We start from the raw sequence: 23,632 nt of genomic DNA on the forward strand, positions 1-23,632 counted from the left end.
GTGTCTGTGTGTGTGAGTGTCTGTGTCTGTGTGTGTCTGTGTGTGTGTGTGTCTGTGTGTGTCTGTGTGTGTGTGTCTGTGTGTGTGAGTGTCTGTGTGTCTGTCTGTGTGTGTCTGTGTGTGTGTGTGTCTGTGTGTGTCTGTGTGTGTGTGTCTGTGTGTGTCTGTGTGTGTGTGTGTGTCTGTGTCTGTGTGTGTCTGTGTGTGTGTGTGTCTGTGTGTGTGTGTGTCTGTGTGTGTCTGTGTGTGTGAGTGTCTGTGTGTGTGAGTGTCTGTGTGTCTGTCTGTGTGTGTCTGTGTGTGTGTGTCTGTGTGTGTGTCTGTGTGTTTGAGTATCTGTGTGTGTGTCTGTATGTGTGTGTCTGTGAGTGTGTGTGTCTGTGTGTGTGAGTGTCTGTGTGTGTGTGAGTCTGTGTGTGTCTGTGTGTGTGAGTGTCTGTGTGTGTGTGAGTGTCTGTGTGTGTGTGAGTCTGTGTGTCTGTGTGTGTCTGAGTGTCTGTGTGTCTGTGTGTGTGTGTGTCTGTGTGTGTGTCTGTGTGTGTCCGTGTCTGTCTGTGTGTGTGTGTCTGTGTGTGTGTCTGTGTGTGTATCTGTGTGTGTGTGTCACTGTGTGTCTGTGTGTGTGTGTAGCTGTGTGTGTGTGTGTGTCTGTGTGTGAGACTGTGTGTGTGTCTGTGTGTGAGACTGTGCGTCTGTGTGTGTGTGTCCATGTCTGTCTGTGTGTGTGTGTGTCTGTGTGTGTATCTGTGTGTGTGTGTCACTGTGTGTGTGTGTGTAGCTGTGTGTGTGTGTGTCTGTGTGTGAGACTGTGTGTGTGTCTGTGTGTGAGACTGTGTGTGTGTCTGTGTGTATGTGTGTGTGTGTGTCTGTGTGTGAGACTGTGTGTGTGTCTGTGTGTGAGACTGTGTGTGTGTCTGTGTGTGAGACTGTGTGTGTGTGTGTATCTGTGTGTGTGTCTGTGTGGGTGTAGTGGTTAGCGCGCTGCGCTATGAACCCAGCCATCCGGGTTCGATTCCAGCTCACGGCCAACACCGGTGACGATTATCTGAACCGGTCCCGGGCCTCCCCTAGGTCGACTCAGCCTCAAATGAGTACCTGGTTGGGTGTGTATATATTGCCACTAGGGATACAAAGGCGGTCGGGCGTGGTGCTGGCCACCCACCCCCTCGTGTGCTGTTCCGGCCTTCATAGGTGCTCGCAAACAGCACTTGCCATTACAGTCTGTCAAGGCTATACGGGGGATCTTTGTCTGTGTATGAAATTGTGTCTTCGTCGATTAAAAATTGCCAATTCGTGCATTTGTTTCCTGCCTCTTGAGTCCCATCGATAGACTCAACACTGCACCATAGACTCAACACTGCACCATAGACTCAACACTGCACCATAGACTCAACACTGCACCATAGACTCAACACTGCACCATAGACTCAACACTGCACCATAGACTCAGCACTGCACCATAGACTCAACACTGCACCATAGACTCAACACTGCACCATAGACTCAACACTGCACCATAGACTCAACACTGCCTATAGACTCAACACTGCACCATAGACTCAACACTGCACCATAGACTCAACACTGCCACCCATAGACTCAACACTGCACCATAGACTCAACACTGCCTATAGACTCAACACTGCACCATAGACTCAACACTGCACCATAGACTCAACACTGCCACCCATAGACTCAACACTGCACCATAGACTCAACACTGCCTATAGACTCAACACTGCACCATAGACTCAACACTGCACCATAGACTCAACACTGCACCATAGACTCAACACTGCACCATAGACTCAACACTGCCTATAGACTCAACACTGCACCATAGACTCAACACTGCACCATAGACTCAACACTGCACCATAGACTCAACACTGCACCATAGACTCAACACTGCACCATAGACTCAACACTGCCTATAGACTCAACACTGCACCATAGACTCAACACTGCACCATAGACTCAACACTGCCACCCATAGACTCAACACTGCACCATAGACTCAGCACTGCCCATAGACTCAACACTGCACCATAGACTCAGCACTGCATCATAGACTCAACACTGCATCATAGACTCAACACTGTCGCCCATAGACTCAACACTGCACCATAGACTCAACACTGCACCATAGACTTAACACTGCACCATAGACTCAACACTGCACCATAGACTCAACACTGCCCATAGACTCAACACTGCACCATAGACTCAGCACTGCATCATAGACTCAACACTGCACCATAGACTCAACACTGTCGCCCATAGACTCAACACTGCACCATAGACTCAACACTGCACCATAGACTTAACACTGCACCATAGACTCAACACTGCACCATAGACTCAACACTGCCCATAGACTCAACACTGCACCATAGACTCAACACTGCCCATAGACTTAACACTGCACCATAGACTCAACACTGCACCATAGACTCAACACTGCCCATAGACTCAACACTGCCCATAGACTCAACACTGCACCATAGACTCAGCACTGCACCAGAGACTCAACACTGCACCATAGACTCAACACTGCACCATAGACTCAACACTGCACCATAGACTCAACACTGCACCATAGACTCAACACTGCACTATAGACTCAACACTGCCCATAGACTCAACACTGCACCATAGACTCAACACTGCACCATAGACTCAACACTGCACCATAGACTCAGCACTGCCCATAGACTCAACACTGCACCATAGACTTAACACTGCACCATAGACTCAACACTGCACCATAGACTCAACACTGCCCATAGACTCAACACTGCCCATAGACTCAGCACTGCACCATAGACTCAACACTGCACCATAGACTTAACACTGCACCATAGACTCAACACTGCACCATAGACTCAACACTGCCCATAGACTCAACACTGTCCATAGACTCAGCACTGCACCATAGACTCAACACTGCACCATAGACTCAACACTGCACCATAGACTCAGCACTGCACCAGAGACTCAACACTGCACCATAGACTCAACACTGCACCATAGACTCAACACTGCACCATAGACTCAACACTGCACCATAGACTCAACACTGCACCATAGACTCAACACTGCCCATAGACTCAACACTGCACCATAGACTCAACACTGCACCATAGACTTAACACTGCACCATAGACTCAACACTGCACCATAGACTCAACACTGCACCATAGACTCAACACTGCACATTAGACTCAACACTGCACCATAGACTCAACACTACCCATAGACTCAACACTGCACCATAGACTCAACACTGCACCTTAGACTCAACACTGCACCATAGACTCAACACTGCACCATATACTCAACACTGCACCATAGACTCAACACTGCCCATAGACTCAACACTGCCCATAGACTTAACACTGCACCATAGACTCAACACTGCACCATAGACTCAACACTGCCCATAGACTCAACACTGCCCATAGACTCAACACTGCACCATAGACTCAGCACTGCACCAGAGACTCAACACTGCACCATAGACTCAGCACTGCACCAGAGACTCAACACTGCACCATAGACTCAACACTGCACCATAGACTCAACACTGCACCATAGACTCAACACTGCACCATAGACTCAACACTGCACCATAGACTCAACACTGCCCATAGACTCAACACTGCACCATAGACTCAACACTGCACCATAGACTCAACACTGCACCATAGACTCAACACTGCCCATAGACTCAACACTGCACCATAGACTCAACACTGCACCATAGACTTAACACTGCACCATAGACTCAACACTGCCCATAGACTCAACACTGCACCATAGACTCAGCACTGCACCATAGACTCAACACTGCCCATAGACTCAACACTGTCCATAGACTCAGCACTGCACCATAGACTCAACACTGCACCATAGACTCAACACTGCCCCATAGACTAAACACTGCACCATAGACTCAACACTGCACCATAGACTCAGCACTGCACCATAGACTCAACACTGCACCATAGACTCAACACTGCCCCATAGACTAAACACTGCACCATAGACTCAACACTGCACCATAGACTCAACACTGCATCATAGACTCAACACTGCACCATAGACTCAACACTGCACCATAGACTCAACACTGCACCATAGACTCAACACTGCCCATAGACTCAACACTGCACCATATACTAAGCACTGCACCATAGACTCAACACTGCACCATAGACTCAGCACTGCACCATAGACTCAACACTGCACCATAGACTCAACACTGCACCATAGACTCAACACTGCCCATAGACTCAACACTGCACCATAGACTCAGCACTGCACCATAGACTCAACACTGCACCATAGACTCAACACTGCACCATAGACTCAGCACTGCACCATAGACTCAACACTGCACCATAGACTCAGCACTGCACCATAGACTCAACACTGCACCATAGACTCAACACTGCCCATAAACTCAACACTGCACCATAGACTCAACACTGCACCATAGACTCAGCACTGCACCACAGACTCAGCACTGCACCATAGACTCAACACTGCACCATAGACTCAACACTGCACCATAGACTCAACACTGCACCATAGACTCAACACTGCCCCATAGACTCAACACTGCACCATAGACTCAACACTGCACCATAGACTCAACACTGCACCATAGACTCAACACTGCACCATAGACTCAACACTGCACCATAGACTCAACACTGCACCATAGACTCAACACTGCACCATAGACTCAGCACTGCACCATAGACTCAACACTGCACCATAGACTCAGCACTGCACCACAGACTCAGCACTGCACCATAGACTCAACACTGCACCATAGACTCAACACTGCACCATAGACTCAACACTGCACCATAGACTCAACACTGCACCATAGACTCAACACTGCCCCATAGACTCAACACTGCACCATAGACTCAACACTGCACCATAGACTCAGCACTGCACCATAGACTCAACACTGCCCCATACACTCAACACTGCACCATAGACTCAACACTGCACCATAGACTCAACACTGCACCATAGACTCAACACTGCACCATAGACTCAACACTGCACCATAGACTCAACACTGCACCATAGACTCAACACTGCACCATAGACTCAACACTGCACCATAGACTCAACACTGCACCATAGACTCAACACTGCACCATAGACTCAACACTGCCCATAGACTCAACACTGCACCATAGACTCAACACTGCACCATAGACTCAACACTGCACCATAGACTCAGCACTGCACCATAGACTCAACACTGCACCATAGACTCAGCACTGCACCATAGACTCAACACTGCACCATAGACTCAGCACTGCACCATATTGCCACTAGGGAGACAAAGGCGGCCGGGCGTGGTGGTGGTAGCCACTCCCTCTGTGTGTGTGTAGCCACAGTGCACTTGCCCCTGCAGCCTGCTAGAGGCTACCTGGGGGAGCTTTGTCTTTGGAATAACACTTGCCCCTACAGCCCTGCTAGAGGCTACCTGTGGGAGCTTTGTCTGTGTAACAGCACTTGCCCCTACAGCCTGATTGTCTTTAGTGATGGTGATGATGGTGGTGGTGATGATGATGGTGGTGATGATGATGGTGGTGATGATGATGGTGGTGATGATGGTGGTGGTGATGGTGGTGGTGATGATGATGTTGGTGGTGATGATGATGGTGGTGATGATGGTGATGATGATGGTGGTGGTGATGATGATGGTGGTGATGATGGTGGTGGTGATGGTGGTGATGATGGTGATGATGGTGATGATGAAGATGGTGGTGATGATGATGATGGTGGTGATGATGATGGTGGTGATGATGGTGGTGGTGATGGTGGTGGTGATGATGATGGTGGTGGTGATGATGATGGTGGTGATGATGGTGATGATGATGGTGGTGGTGATGATGATGGTGGTGATGATGATGGTGGTGATGATGGTGGTGGTGATGGTGGTGATGATGGTGATGATGGTGATGATGAAGATGGTGGTGATGATGATGATGGTGGTGATGATGATGGTGGTGATGGTGATGATGATAGTGGTGATGGTGGTGATGATGGTGATGATGATGATGGTGGTGATGATGATGGTGATGATGGTGATGATGATGGTGGTGATGATGATGATGGTGATGGTGATAGTGATAGTGGTGATTATGGTGATGATGGTGATGATGATGATGGTGGTGATGGTGATGATGATGGTGATGATGGTGATGATGGTGATGATGATGGTGATGATGATGATGGTGATGATGGTGGTGATGATGATGATGATGGTGGTGATGATGGTGAGAGAGACACAGTCGTTATACTCGGGCAACTTTATTTTTCCATCACCACCACCATCGTCACCATCACCGCCACCACCATCACCACCATCATCATCACCATCACCACCGCCATCACCATGTAGTGTATAGTGTTTGTTGAACTTCTTTCTCGCCGTACATGGCCATCAACACCATCATCATCACCATCATCACCATCATCACTCTGTCTGTCTTTGTGTGTGTCTGTGTGTCTGTCTCTCTGTGTGTGTTTGTGAAGCTGGAAGCAAGGGTAGCATGGCCCTCAGTCCTCCCATCCTCCCAGCCCAAGTCACTGCAGGATACAGCACAAAGACGAATATCACTCCGTCACTCAGTCACTCACTCAGTCACCCACTCAGTCACTCACTCAGTCACTTAGTCAGACACTCACTCACTCAGACACTCACTGAGACACTCACTGAGACACTCACTGAGACACTCACTCACCCATTGCTTCAGTTACTCACCCCTCACTCAATCTCTCACCCACTCAGTCACTCAGTCACTCACTCAGTCACACACTCGGTCACTCAGTCACACACTCGGTCACTCACCCAGTTACTCACTCACTCAGTCACTCACTCAGTCACTCACTGAGTCACTCAGTCACTCAGTCAGTCACTCAGTCACTCACTCAGTCAGTCAGTCACACACTCAGTCAGTCAGTCACACACTCGGTCACTCAGTCACACACTCGGTCACTCAGTCACACACTCGGTCACTCAGTCACACACTCGGTCATTCACTCAGTCACTCACTCACTCAGTCACTCACTGAGTGACGGAGTGACTGACTGAGTGACCTGCCCAGGACACATGTCATGCTGTTCCATAACAAACACGTTCCTTCGCAGTGGGCAGGTAGGAACTTGGTTGGACAGCGCATTCGTGCACGACAGACAGACACATAATCCCTGGTGGGCAGTGTTGTTCCTTCCTGTTTGTATTAAAGATAACTTGACTTGAGGTAGCCAGGCAGACAGCCCCCTGAACTATCGCCCCCCCCCCTCCCTTAGGCCCCTCCCCCCTTAGGCCCCTCCCCTGAACCCCCCCCCCCCTCAGGCCCCTCCCCTGAACCCCCCCCCTCAGGCCCCTCCGCTGACCCCCCCCCCCTCAGGCCCCTCCCCTGAACCCCCCCCCTCAGGCCCCTCCGCTGACCCCCCCCCCCCTCAGGCCCCTCCCCTGACCCCCCCCCCTCAGGCCCCTCCCCTGACCCCCCCCCCTCAGGCCCCTCCCCTGAACCCCCCCCCTCAGGCCCCTCCGCTGACCCCCCCCCCCTCAGGCCCCTCCCCTGACCCCCCCCCCCTCAGGCCCCTCCCTTGACCCCCCCCCCTCAGCCCCCTCTCCTGACCCCCCCCCCTCAGGCCCCTCCCCTGAACCCCCCCCCCTCAGGCCCCTCCCCTGACCCCCCCCCCTCAGGCCCCTCCCCTGACCCCCCCCCCCTCAGGCCCCTCCCCTGACCCCCCCCCCCTCAGGCCCCTCCCCTGAACCCCCCCCTCAGGCCCCTCCCCTGACCCCCCCCCCCTCAGGCCCCTCCGCTGACCCCCCCCCCCCCTCAGGCCCCTCCGCTGACCCCCCCCCCTCAGGCCCCTCCGCTGACCCCCCCCCCTCAGGCCCCTCCCCTGACCCCCCCCCTCAGGCCCCTCTCCTGACCCCCCCCCCCCTCAGGCCCCTCTCCTGACCCCCCCCCCCTGAGGCCCCTCTCCTGACTCCCCCCCCCTCAGGCCCCTCTCCTGACCCCCCCCCCTGAGGCCCCTCTCCTGACTCCCCCCCCCTCAGGCCCCTCTCCTGACCCCCCCCCCCTGAGGCCCCTCTCCTGACTCCCCCCCCCTCAGGCCCCTCTCCTGACCCCCCCCCCTGAGGCCCCTCTCCTGACCCCCCCCCCCTCAGGCCCCTCCCCTGACCCCCCCCCCTCAGGCCCCTCCCCTGAACCCCCCCCTCAGGCCCCTCCCCTGACCCCCCCCCCTCAGGCCCCTCCGCTGACCCCCCCCCCCCCTCAGGCCCCTCCGCTGACCCCCCCCCCTCAGGCCCCTCCGCTGACCCCCCCCCTCAGGCCCCTCCCCTGACCCCCCCCCCCTCAGGCCCCTCCACTGACCCCCCCCCCTCAGGCCCCTCCCCTGACCCCCCCCCCCTCAGGCCCCTCCCCTGACTCCCCCCTTCCTTAGGCCCCTCCCCTCTCCGTACCCGGCAGTAGGTCTCCACCAATCAAAGAGCTGTGTGTATTATATATTTATTTATGCACGACAGACAGACAGACAGCTAAATAATGCCTGGTGGGCAGTGTGGAACATTGTTCCTCCCTGTAATATTTTCAGATTTTCTGAACAAAAAGCTGTAGTACCCTGTGGTTATTCCAACAATAATGGGAGTAAACGAGATGGTGGTGTTGGTGGTGATGATGCCGGTGACGCTGTTGGGGGTGGTGACGGCAAGGGTGAGTGGGAGGGTGAATGGGTGGGTGGGTGGGTGAGTGAGTGGGTGAGTCAGTGGGTGAGTGAGTGGTTGGGTGAGTGAGTGGGTGAGTGAGTGGTTGGGTGAGTGAGTCAGTGGGTAAGTGGGTGGGTGGGTGAGTGAGTGGGTGAGTCAGTGGTTGAGTGAGTGGTTGAGTGGGTGGGTGGGTGAGTGATTGGGTGGGTGAGTGAGTGGATGGGTGAGTGAGTGGGTGGGTGAGTGAAAGAGTGGATGGTTGAGTGGGTGGGTGAGTGAGTGGGTGGGTAGTTGAGTGATTGGGAGGGTGAGTGAGTGGGTGAGTGAGTGGATAGGTGGGTGAGTGGGAGGGTGAGTGAGTGAGTGGGTGAATGGGTGGGTGGGTGGTTGAGTGATTGGGTAGGAGAGTGCATGAGTGGGTGGTTGAGTGGGTTGAGTGGGTGAGTGAGTGAGTGGGTGGGTGGGTGGGTTAGTGAGTGAGTGAGTGGGTGGGTGAGTGGGTCGGTGGGTGAGTGAGTGAGTGGGTGGGTTAGTGGGTGGGTGAGTGAGTGAGTGAGTGGGTGGGTGAGTGAGTGAGTGAGTGGGTGGGTGGGTGGGTGAGTGAGTGGTTGGGTGAGTGAGTGAGTGGGTGAGTCGGTGGGTGGGTGAGTGAGTGAGTGGGTGGGTGGGTGGGTGGGTGAGTGAGTGGGTGGGTGAGTGAGTGGGTGGGTGAGTGAGTGAGTGAGTGGGTGGGTGGGTGAGTGAGTGGTTGGGTGAGTGAGTGAGTGGGTGAGTCGGTGGGTGGGTGAGTGAGTGAGTGGGTGGGTGGGTGGGTGAGTGAGTGAGTGGGTGGGTGGGTGGGTGAGTGGGTGGGTGGGTGGGTGGGTGAGTGAGTGGGTGGGTGGGTGGGTGAGTGGGTGGGTGGGTGAGTGAGTGGGTGGGTGGGTGAGTGAGTGAGTGAGTGGGTGGGTGGGTGAGTGGGTGGGTGGGTGACTGAGGGGGTGAGTTGGTGACTGATTGAGTGAGTGGGTGAGTGAATGATTGGGTGGGTTACTGGTGTACAAACCTTTGTTCTCTTATTCACTCTGTCTGTTTTAACCTCTGTTGCGGACTTTTATACATGCGACGGTGTAAGCGGACAAATCCGTGGGGGGGGGGGATGTTTTGATAGGGTCATGTTGTTTACCCTACGCATTTGTGCGTCTGTGTCGGTCCACATTTTTGGTAGGTCATCACGTGACACATTGGTGATCTAACTAGGTCAGCCACTCACTCACTCACTCAGTCACTCACTCAGTCACTCACTCACTCAGTCACTCACTCAGCCACTAACTCAGCCACTCACTCAGTCACTCACTCACTCAGTCACTCACTCAGTCACTCACTCAGCCACTCACTCAGTCACTCACTCACTCAGTAACTCACTCACTCAGTCACTCACTCACTCAGTCACTCACTCACTCAGTCACTCACTCAGCCACTCACTCAGCCACTCACTCACTCAGTCACTCACTCAGCCACTAACTCAGCCACTCACTCAGTCACTCACTCACTCAGTCACTCACTCAGTCACTCACTCAGCCACTCACTCAGTCACTCACTCACTCAGTCACTCACTCAGTCACTCACTCAGCCACTCACTCAGTCACTCACTCACTCAGTCACTCACTCAGCCACTCACTCAGTCACTCACTCACTCATTAACTCACTCACTCAGTCACTCACTCACTCAGTCACTCACTCAGCCACTCACTCAGTCACTCACTCACTCAGTCACTCACTCACTCACTCAGTCACTCACTCAGTCACTCACTCAGCCACTCACTCACTCAGTCACTCACTCAGCCACTAACTCAGCCACTCACTCAGTCACTCACTCACTCAGCCACTCACTCAGCCACTCACTCAGTCACTCACTCACTCAGTAACTCACTCACTCAGTCACTCACTCACTCAGTCACTCACTCAGTCACTCACTCGGTCACTCACTCAGCCACTAACTCACAGAGACACACACACACACATAGACACACACACACACACATAGACACACACACACATAGACACACACATAGAGACACACACACACACATAGACACACACACACACATAGACAGACACACACACATAGAGACACACACACACACATAGACACACACACACACATAGAGACACACACACACACATAGACACACACACACACACACATAGAGACACACACACACACACATAGACACACACACACACATAGAGACACACACACACACACATAGACACACACACACACATAGACACACACACACACACATAGACACACACACACACATAGACACACACACACACATAGACACACACACACACATAGAGACACACACACACACATAGACACACACACACACATAGACACACACACACACATAGACACACACACACATAGACACACACACACACACATAGACACACACACACACATAGACACACACACACACATAGACACACACACACATAGAGACACACACACACACATAGAGACACACACACACACATAGACACACACACACACACATAGACACACACACACACATAGACACACACACACACATAGACACACACACACACATAGAGACACACACACACACATAGACACACACACACACATAGACACACACACACACATAGAGACACACACACACACACATAGACACACACACACACATAGAGACACACACACACATATAGACACACACACACACATAGACACACACACACACATAGAGACACACACACACACACATAGACACACACACACACATAGAGACACACACACACACATAGAGACACACACACACACACATAGACACACACACACACATAGACACACACACACACATAGAGACACACACACACACATAGACACACACACACACATAGACACACACACACACATAGACACACACACACACACATAGACACACACACACACATAGAGACACGTACCTCTGTTGTTTCTCTGCATTCCGTTCTCCGCTTTGCTGATGTTGAGCAAAGTGGCGTTGACAATGATCACATCGCCCAGTCCTGGGGAACATCAACATCATTAACTCACCCACCCACCCATTCACTCACTCACTCACCCACCCACCCATTCACTCACTCACTCACTCACCCACTCACCCACCCACTCAACCACCGACTCACCCACCCACCCATTCACTCACTCACTCACTCACCCACCCACTCACCCACTCACCCACCCACTCACCCACCCACCCATTCACCCACCCACCCACCCATTCACTCACTCACTCACCCACTCACCCACCCACTCAACCACCGACTCACCCACCCACCCATTCGCTCACCCACTCACTCACCCACCCACTCACCCACTCACCCACCCACTCACCCACCCACCCATTCACCCACCCACCCACCCATTCACTCACTCACTCACTCACCCACTCACCCACCCACTCAACCACCGACTCACCCACCCACCCATTCACTCACCCACTCACTCACCCATCCACTCACCCACTCACCCACCCACTCACCCACCCACCCATTCACCCACCCACCCACCCATTCACTCACTCACTCACTCACCCACTCACCCACCCACTCAACCACCGACTCACCCACCCACCCATTCACTCACCCACTCACTCACCCACCCACTCACCCACTCACCCACCCACTCACCCACCCACCCATTCACCCACCCACCCACCCATTCACTCACTCACTCACTCACTCACCCACTCACCCACCCACTCAACCACCGACTCACCCACCCACCCATTCACTCACCCACTCACTCACCCACCCACTCACCCACTCACCCACCCACTCACCCACCCACCCATTCACCCACCCACCCATTCACTCACTCACTCACTCACCCACTCACCCACCCACTCAACCACCGACTCACCCACCCACCCATTCACTCACCCACTCACTCACCCACCCCCACTCACTCACCCACCCACTCACCCACTCACCCACCCACTCACCCACCCACCCATTCACCCACCCACTCACCCACCCACCCATTCACTCACTCACTCACTCACCCACTCACCCACCCACTCAACCACAGACTCACCCACCCACCCATTCACTCACCCACTCACTCACCCACCCACTCACCCACTCACCCACCCACTCACCCACCCACCCATTCACCCACCCACTCACCCACCCACCCATTCACTCACTCACTCACTCACCCACTCACCCACCCACTCAACCACAGACTCACCCACCCACCCATTCACTCACCCACTCACTCACCCACCCACTCACCCACTCACCCACCCACTCACCCACCCACCCATTCACCCACCCACTCACCCACCCACCTATTCACTCACTCACTCACTCACCCACTCACCCACCCACTCAACCACAGACTCACCCACCCACCCATTCACTCACCCACTCACTCACCCACCCACTCACCCACTCACCCACCCACTCACCCACCCACCCATTCACCCACCCACTCACCCACCCACCCATTCACTCACTCACTCACCCACTCACTCACTCACTCACCCCCTCACCGACTCACTCACTCACTCACCCATTCACTCACTCACTCACCCACTCACCCACTCACTTACTCACCCACTCACCCACCCACTCAACCACCGACTCACCCACCCACCCATTCACTCACTCACTCACCCACCCACTCACTCACCCGCCTACTCACTCACCTACCCACCCTCTCACCCATCCATCCACTCACCCACCCACCCATCCACCCACCCAACCACCCACTCATCTCTCACCCACCCAACCACCCACCCACTCACCCACCCACTCACCCACTCACTCACCCATCCACCCACTCACTCACTCACCCACTCACCTTTTTCACCGCCATCATCACCAACACCAACAACACCACCAATATGACCATCACGAACAGGTCCATCGCTGCAGGAATCACAACAAGGCCGAGCAGACTTTGGTTCAGCGAATCTGAAAAAAATTGTCGGGCAATGAGGTGTGTCCTGGGCCGGTCACTCACTCAGTCACTCAGTCAGTCACTCACTCGGTCACTCAGTCAGTCACTCGGTCAATCACTCGGTCAGTCAGTCAGTCAGTCGGTCACTCACTCAGTCACTCACTTGGTCACTCAGTCAGTCACTCGGTCACTCACTCGGTCAGTCAGTCAGTCGAACACTCACTCGGTCAGTCAGTCAGTCAGTCAGTCGGTCACTCACTCAGTCACTCACTTGGTCACTCAGTCAGTCGAACACTCACTCGGTCAGTCAGTCAGTCGAACACTCACTCGGTCACTCACTCAGTCACTCACTCGGTCAGTCAGTCATTCAGTCACTCACTCAGTCACTCACTCGGTCACTCACTCAGTCACTCACTCGGTCACTCAGTCAGTCACTCGGTCACTCACTCGGTCAGTCAGTCAGTCAGTCGAACACTCACTCGATCACTCACTCAGTGACTCACTCGGTCACTCAGTCAGTCATTCACTCAGTCACTCAGTCAGTCGCTCAGTCAGTCACTCACTCGGTCACTCAGTCAGTCACTCGGTCAATCACTCGGTCAGTCAGTCAGTCGGTCACTCACTCAGTCACTCACTTGGTCACTCAGTCAGTCACTCGGTCACTCACTCGGTCAGTCAGTCAGTCGAACACTCACTCGGTCACTCACTCAGTCACTCACTCGGTCAGTCAGTCAGTCGGTCACTCACTCAGTCACTCACTCGGTCACTCACTCAGTCACTCACTCGGTCACTCAGTCAGTCACTCACTCGGTCAGTCAGTCAGTCAGTCGAACACTCACTCAATCACTCACTCAGTGACTCACTCGGTCACTCACTCAGTCATTCACTCAGTCACTCAGTCAGTCGCTCAGTCAGTCACTCACTCGGTCACTCAGTCAGTCACTCGGTCAATCACTCGGTCAGTCAGTCAGTCGGTCACTCACTCAGTCACTCACTTGGTCACTCAGTCAGTCACTCGGTCACTCACTCGGTCAGTCAGTCAGTCGAACACTCACTCGGTCACTCACTCAGTCACTCACTCGGTCAGTCAGTCAGTCAGTCGGTCACTCACTCAGTCACTCACTCGGTCACTCACTCAGTCACTCACTCGGTCACTCAGTCAGTCACTCGGTCACTCACTCGATCAGTCAGTCAGTCAGTCGAACACTCACTCGATCACTCACTCAGTCAGTCACTCGGTCACTCAGTCAGTCACTCAGTCACTCAGTCAGTCACTCACTCAGTTACTCAGTCAGTCACTCGGTCACTCACTCGGTGAGTCAGTCAGTCGGTCACTCACTCAGTCACTCACTTGGTCACTCAGTCAGTCACTCACTCGGTCAGTCAGTCAGTCAGTCAGTCAGTCAGTCAGTCGAACACTCACTCAGTCACTCACTCAGTCACTCACTCGGTCACTCAGTCACTCACTGGGTCACTCACTTGGTCAGTCAGTCAGTCAGTCAGTCGGTCACTCACTCAGTCACACAATCAGTCACTCACTCAGTCACTCAGTCACTCACTCAGTCACTCATTCAGTCACTCATTCACTCACTCGTTCACCCACTCAGCCACTCACTCAGTCAGTCACTCAGTCACTCACTCACCCACTCACCCACTCACCCACTCACTCACCCACTCACCCACTCACACAGTCACTCCCTCACCCACTCACCCACTCACACAGTCACTCAATCACTCAATTGGCCACTTACTCAGTCACTCACCCCCTCACTCAGTTACTCACCCAATCACTCGGTCACTCACTCAGTCACCCACTCAGTCACTCACCCAATTACCTAACCTCTGACCCAGTGAGTGACTGACTGAGTGAGTGAGTCAGTGGGTGAGTGACTTAGTTAATGGGTGGGTGAGTGAGTGGGAGTGTGAGTGACTGAGTGAATGAGTGAGTGGGTGACTGAGTGGGTGAGTGAGTGAGAAAGTGACTGAATGAGTGAGTGACTGAGTGAATGAGTGATTGAGTGATTGAGTGATTGAGTGAGTGACTGAGTGAGTGAGTTACTGAGTGAGTGACTGAGTGAGTGAGTTACTGAGTGAGTGGCTGAGTGAGTGACTGAGTGAGTGAGTGAGTTACTGAGTGAGTGACTGAGTGAGTAAGTTACTGAGTGAGTGGCTGAGTGAGTGACTGAGTGAGTGAGTGAGTTACTGAGTGAGTCTCATCCTCTGCTGTACAAACCTCTGCTGTCTCATCCGCTGTGGCGGCCTTTTATACTCGTGTTCGAGGGGGGACGGTTAAACATCATTGGGGGGAGAGATCATGTGGCGCTTGTGTAGTGTCATTTACACACTCACTCACTCAGCCACTCACTCACTTACAATGTCAATGAATCAGCCACTTACTCACCCACTCAGCCACTCACTCAGCCACTTACTCACCCACTCACTCACTTACAATGTCAATGAATCAGCCACTTACTCACCCACTCAGCCACTCACTCAGCCACTTACTCACCCACTCAGCCACTCACTCAGTCACTCACTCAGACACTCACTCAGACACTCACTCAATCACTCACTCAGTCACTCACTCAGCCATGCACTCAGACACTCACTCAGCCACTCACTCAGACACTCACTCAGACACTCACTCAATCACTCACTCACCCACTCACTCACTTACAATGCCAATGAATCAGCCACTTACTCACCCACTCAGCCACTCACTCAGCCACTTACTCACCCACTCACTCACTTACAATGTCAATGAATCAGCCACTTACTCACCCACTCAGCCACTCACTCAGCCACTTACTCACCCACTCACTCACTTACAATGTCAATGAATCAGCCACTTACCCACCCACTCAGCCACTCACTCAGCCACTTACTCACCCACTCAACCACTCACTCAGTCACTCACTCAGACACTCACTCAGACACTCACTCAATCACTCACTCAGTTACTCACTCAGCTATGCACTCAGACACTCACTCAGCCACTCACACAGACACTCACTCAGTCACTCAATCACTCACTCAGCCACTCACTCAGCCACTCACTCAGCCACTCACTCAGACACTCACTCAGACACTCACTCAATCACTCACTCACCCACTCACTCACTTACAATGCCAATGAATCAGCCACTTACTCACCCACTCAGCCACTCACTCAGCCACTTACTCACCCACTCAGCCACTCACTCAGTCACTCACTCAGACACTCACTCAGGCACTCACTCAATTACTCACTCAGTCACTCACTCAGCCACTCACTCAGATACTCACTCAGCCACTCACACAGACACTCACTCAGTCACTCAATCACTCACTCAGCCACTCACTCAGCCACTCACTCAGCCACTCACTCAGACACTCACTCAGACACTCACTCAGACACTCACTCAATCACTCACTCAGTCACTCACTCAGCCATGCACTCAGACACTCACTCAGCCACTCACACAGACACTCACTCAGTCACTCAATCACTCACTCAGCCACTCACTCAGACACTCACTCAGACACTCACTCAGAAACTCACTCAATCACTCACTCACCCACTCACTAACTTACAATGCCAATGAATCAGCCACTTACTCACCCACTCAGCCACTCACTCAGCCACTTACTCACCCACTCAGCCACTCACTCAGTCACACACTCAGACACTCACTCAGGCACTCACTCAATCACTCACTCATTCACTCACTCAGCCACTCACTCAGATACTCACTCAGCCACTCACACAGACACTCACTCAGTCACTCAATCACTCACTCAGCCACTCACTCAGCCACTCACTCACTCAGACACTCACTCAGACACTCACTCAATCACTCACTCAGTCACTCACTCAGCCATGCACTCAGACACTCACTCAGCCACTCACATAGACACTCACTCAGTCACTCAATCACTCACTCAGCCACTCACTCAGCCACACACTCAGCCACTCACTCAGACACTCACTCAGACACTCACTCAATCACTCACTCACCCACTCACTCACTTACAATGCCAATAAATCAGCCACTTACTCACCCACTCAGCCACTCACTCAGCCACTTACTCACCCACTCAGCCACTCACTCAGTCACTCACTCAGACACTCACTCAGGCACTCACTCAATCACTCACTCAGTCACTCACTCAGCCACTCACTCAGATACTCACTCAGCCACTCACACAGACACTCACTCAGTCACTCAATCACTCACTCAGCCACTCACTCAGCCACTCACTCAGCCACTCACTCAGACACTCACTCAGCCACTCACTCAATCACTCACTCAGCCACTCACTCAGCCACTCACTCAGCCACTCACTCAGACACTCACTCAGACACTCACTCAATCACTCACTCACCCACTCACTCACTTATAATGCCAATGAATCAGCCACTTACTCACCCACTCAGCCACTCACTCAGCCACTTACTCACCCACTCAGCCACTCACTCAGTCACTCACTCAGACACTCACTCAGACACTCACTCAATCACTCACTCAGTCACTCACTCAGCCACTCACTCAGACACTCACTCAGTCACTCAATCACTCACTCAGCCACTCACTCAGATACTCACTCAGCCACTCACTCAGCCACTCACTCAGCCACTCACACAGACACTCACTCAGTCACTCAATCACTCACTCAGCCACTCACTCAGCCACTCACTCAGCCACTCACTCAGACACTCACTCAGCCACTCACTCAATCACTCACTCAGCCACTCACTCAGCCACTCACACAGACACTCACTCACTCACTCAGATACTCACTCAGACACTCACTCAGCCACTCACTCACTCAGCCACTCACACAGACACTCACTCAGTCACTCAATCACTCACTCAGCCACTCACTCAGCCACTCACTCAGCCACTCACTCAGCCACTCACTCAGCCACTCACACAGACACTCACTCACTCACTCAGATACTCACTCAGACACTCACTCAGCCACTCACTCACTCAGCCACTCACACAGACACTCACTCAGTCACTCAATCACTCACTCAGCCACTCACTCAGCCACTCACTCAGCCACTCACTCAGCCACTCACTCAGCCACTCACACAGACACTCACTCAGTCACTCAATCACTCACCCAGCCACTCACTCAGCCACTCACTCAGCCACTCACTCAGACACTCACTCAGCCACTCACTCAATCACTCACTCAGCCACTCACTCAGCCACTCACACAGACACTCACTCAGTCACTCAATAACTCACTCAGCCACTCACTCAGCCACTCACTCAGCCACTCACTCAGACACTCACTCAGCCACTCACTCCGACACTCACTTACTCAGTCACTCACTCAGACACTCACTCAGCCACTCACTCAGACACGCACTCAGCCACTCACTCAGCCACTCACTCAGATACTCACTCAGCCACTCACTCAGCCACTCACTCAGCCACTCACTCAGACACTCACTCAGCCACTCACTCAGCCACTCACACAGACACTCACTCAGTCACTCAATAACTCACTCAGCCACTCACTCAGCCACTCACTCAGCCACTCACTCAGCCACTCACTCAGACACTCACTCAGCCACTCACTCAATCACTCACTCAGCCACTCACTCAGCCACTCACTCAGATACTCACTCACCCACTCACTCAGCCACTCACTCAGCCACTCACTCAGACACTCACTCAGCCACTCACTCCGACACTCACTTACTCAGTCACTCACTCAGACACTCACTCAGCCACTCACTCAGACACGCACTCAGCCACTCACTCAGCCACTCACTCAGATACTCACTCAGCCACTCACTCAGCCCCTCACTCAGCCACTCACTCAGACACTCACTCAGCCACTCACTCAGCCACTCACACAGACACTCAATCAGTCACTCAATAACTCACTCAGCCACTCACTCAGCCACTCACTCAGCCACTCACTCAGCCACTCACTCAGCCACTCACTCAGACACTCACTCAGCCACTCACACAGACACTCACTCAGTCACTCAATAACTCACTCAGCCACTCACTCAGCCACTCACTCAGCCACTCACTCATACACTCACTCAGCCACTCACTCAATCACTCACTCAGCCACTCACTCAGCCACTCACTCAGATACTCACTCACCCACTCACTCAGCTACTCACTCAGCCACTCACTCAGACACTCACTCAGCCACTCACTCCGACACTCACTTACTCAGTCACTCACTCAGACACTCACTCAGCCACTCACTCAGACACGCACTCAGCCACTCACTCAGCCACTCACTCAGATACTCACTCAACCACTCACTCAGCCCCTCACTCAGCCACTCACTCAGACACTCACTCAGCCACTCACTCAGCCACTCACACAGACACTCACTCAGTCACTCAATCACTCACTCAGCCACTCACTCAGCCACTCACTCAGCTACTCACTCAGACACTCACTCAGCCACTCACTCAATCACTCACTCAGCCACTCACTCAGCCACTCACTCAGATACTCACTCACCCACTCACTCAGCCACTCACTCAGCCACTCACTCAGACACTCACTCAGCCACTCACTCAGATACTCACTCACCCACTCACTCAGCCACTCACTCAGCCACTCACTCAGACACTCACTCAGCCAATCACTCCGACACTCACTTACTCAGTCACTCACTCAGACACTCACTCAGCCACTCACTCAGACACGCACTCAGCCACTCACTCAGCCACTCACTCAGATACTCACTCAGCCACTCACTCAGCCCCTCACTCAGCCACTCACTCAGACACTCACTCAGCCACTCACTCAGCCACTCACACAGACACTCACTCAGTCACTCAATAACTCACTCAGCCACTCACTCAGCCACTCACTCAGCCACTCACTCAGCCACTCACTCAGCCACTCACTCAGACACTCACTCAGCCACTCACACAGACACTCACTCAGTCACTCAATAACTCACTCAGCCACTCACTCAGCCACTCACTCAGCCACTCACTCATACACTCACTCAGCCACTCACTCAATCACTCACTCAGCCACTCACTCAGCCACTCACTCAGATACTCACTCACCCACTCACTCAGCTACTCACTCAGCCACTCACTCAGACACTCACTCAGCCACTCACTCCGACACTCACTTACTCAGTCACTCACTCAGACACTCACTCAGCCACTCACTCAGACACGCACTCAGCCACTCACTCAGCCACTCACTCAGATACTCACTCAACCACTCACTCAGCCCCTCACTCAGCCACTCACTCAGACACTCACTCAGCCACTCACTCAGCCACTCACACAGACACTCACTCAGTCACTCAATCACTCACTCAGCCACTCACTCAGCCACTCACTCAGCTACTCACTCAGACACTCACTCAGCCACTCACTCAATCACTCACTCAGCCACTCACTCAGCCACTCACTCAGATACTCACTCACCCACTCACTCAGCCACTCACTCAGCCACTCACTCAGACACTCACTCAGCCACTCACTCCGACACTCACTCAGACACTCACTCAGCCACTCACTCCGACACTCACTCACTCAGTCACTCACTCAGACACTCACTCAACCACTCACTCAGACACGCACTCAGACACTCACTCAGCCACTCACGCAGACACTCCATCAGACACCCACTCACCCACTCACTCACCCACTGAACAACAACAACCGCCATTCGCCACTAAGTGAGGGTGACGTCACCACAACGCTTGTGCCAGGCCATGTGCACCTTGAGGCCACGTGAAGTGTCGAACGCCCGCTGGCAGGAGGTCACGGGGCAGACCCAGAAGGTGCCACTGGTCGACTGACTGAGATGACTGAGATGAGTGGCTGATGCACCACCTGTGCCCCCTACTGTACCAACTTGCTGTGCTTTAGCCATCCGGCGCTCCGCTCGTTGTTGTGAGTGTCGCTCCTCCGCCCTCCGTTGTTGTTGGAGGGCGACTGCCTCCAACTGCCCAACAGCGTCCTTCACGAGCCTCCTCCACAGAGGCCGATCTTGACACCGCTGGTACCAGTCATCGGCAAGTCCACTCAGCTCCACGTTCTCCTGTACCACATCACTCCACCTCTTCTCTAGCCCGTGCCGCGCCCGTTCAGCCCCCTAGATCCGGCCGAACAAAAGCTGTTTCGGCATGCGGTGGCTGGGTATGCGGGCTACATGACCCAGCCAACGCAGCCTTGCCTGCCGGAGGAGCTCACCGATGGGATTTTGTCCAGATCATTCAAGGATTTGTGAGCTCCTCACACAATCCAGCCTGGTTAAATCCAGGATGGATCATTGGCAGGCCAGCCTAAATGTTTCTAACTGGCTAGGATGCTCCATTAGGGGGGTCCACGTTTTGCAAGTGTAGAGAAGGAGGGAATGACCGTGGCCGAGAAGACCTGAAGCTTCGTGCGGAGCGACAGACCAGGTAGCTTCCACACAGCGTTACGCAACCGATGAAAAGATATTGCCGCTCGACTGATTCGGAGTGAGACCTCTGCTGATAAACTGGAGCCGGTCATAAGCACACTGCCCAGGTATGGGAAACTCTCCACTCTCTCCACAACTGCCCCATCACCGATTGGGAGTTGTGGGGGTGGAGTGCCCGATGGTACAAAATACCCAGGCAGGTGCTTCGTTTTGGTGGGGCTGATGGTAAGGCCCCACCTCTTAGTGGCACGCTCCAGTCTCAGCAGCAGCGTCTCCAACTCCTCTTCTGAATGAGCAGCTGTTACCAAATCATCGGCATACATAACGTGGTTGACCAATAGGGAGCCATCCCTTGATCGCACCTGGGCATCGATCAGCCTCCCATTATATCTGTACCAGAATGAAATTCCACTGGTACAGCTATTAAAGGCTTCACAAACTACGTGGTTGAAATAGATGTTAAATAATGTGGGAGCCAAAGGACATCCATGTCGCACCCCAAAGTGTACAGGGAAAGGCTCCGACTCCCGGCCACGTAGTTTTATTTTGTGTCTTTTTACCAATATAATCAATTTGATCTTGGAAATTCAGTTTTGAATCAAAGATGACCCCAATATACTTTTCGATCTTGACTCGCTCTACTTGATCATTATTTAAGGAATATTATCGGGGAAAAATAACTTCCCGCTTTAGTCCTGGCGAGAAGCAGAGCACCTTGGTTTTGGAGGTATTCAGGACGAGTTTATGAGCAACTTGCAGCAGATGATGTAGTTTGTTGAAATCATCCTGGAGCTTAGCAATCACGTCATCCGGAGAGCGGCCAGCAGTCATCAGTACCGTGTCATCTGCAAACAGACGTATCCTGGATCGATCTGCGTCAGTGCCCAAGTCATTGACACAAAGAGAGAACAAGAGGGGGCCGAGGATTGAACCCTGTGGAACCCATTTTGTTCTCTTAACACTGACCTCCGACCATCCGTGAAGACAGTTTGGATGCGAGAAGAGAGGTACATGTTTAACCATTCCACTGCGTGTTTGGAGAAACGGAGGCAACTTAGTTTACCAAGCAGGGTGTTGTGGTCGACTGTATCGAAGGCTTTGGACAAGTTAAGAAAAATAAATTCGTGTGTGTGTGTCTGTGTGTGTGGTCTGTGTGTGTGTGTCTGTGTGTGTGTGTCTGTGTGTGTCTGTGTGTGTGTGTCTGTGTGTGTTCTGTGTGTGTGTCTGTGTGTGTGTTCTGTGTGTGTGTGTGTCTGTGTGTGTGTCTGTGTGTCTGTGTGTGTCTGTGTGTGTGTGTCTGTGTGTGTGTTCTGTGTGTGTGTGTCTGTGTGTGTGTCTGTGTGTCTGTGTGTGTGTCTGTGTGTGTGTGTCTGTATGTATGTTAGGTGTGTGTGTGTCTGTGTGTGTGTGTCTGTGTGTGTGTGTCTGTGTGTGTGTGTCTGTGTCTGTGTGTGTGTGTGTGTCTGTGTGTGTGTGTGTCTGTGTGTCTGTATGTTAGGTGTGTGTGTCTGTGTG

At 53.0% G+C, this 23,632-nt stretch overlaps 1 long non-coding RNA gene across 1 annotated transcript; it reads right to left on the bottom strand.

The window, feature by feature from the left end:
• Positions 1–6,341: 6,341 nt before the first annotated feature.
• Positions 6,342–15,941, bottom strand: LOC144954204 (uncharacterized). Its single transcript, XR_013641095.1, has 4 exons — positions 15,919–15,941; positions 13,617–13,729; positions 11,735–11,815; positions 6,342–6,624 (listed from the first exon to the last, which is right to left on the bottom strand). It is a non-coding gene; the product is annotated as an uncharacterized LOC144954204 (long non-coding RNA).
• Positions 15,942–23,632: the final 7,691 nt, after the last annotated feature.

Source organism: Lampetra fluviatilis, unplaced genomic scaffold (genome assembly GCF_964198595.1).
Source record: "Lampetra fluviatilis unplaced genomic scaffold, kcLamFluv1.1 SCAFFOLD_203, whole genome shotgun sequence".
Taxonomy (NCBI): Eukaryota; Metazoa; Chordata; class Hyperoartia; order Petromyzontiformes; family Petromyzontidae; genus Lampetra; species Lampetra fluviatilis.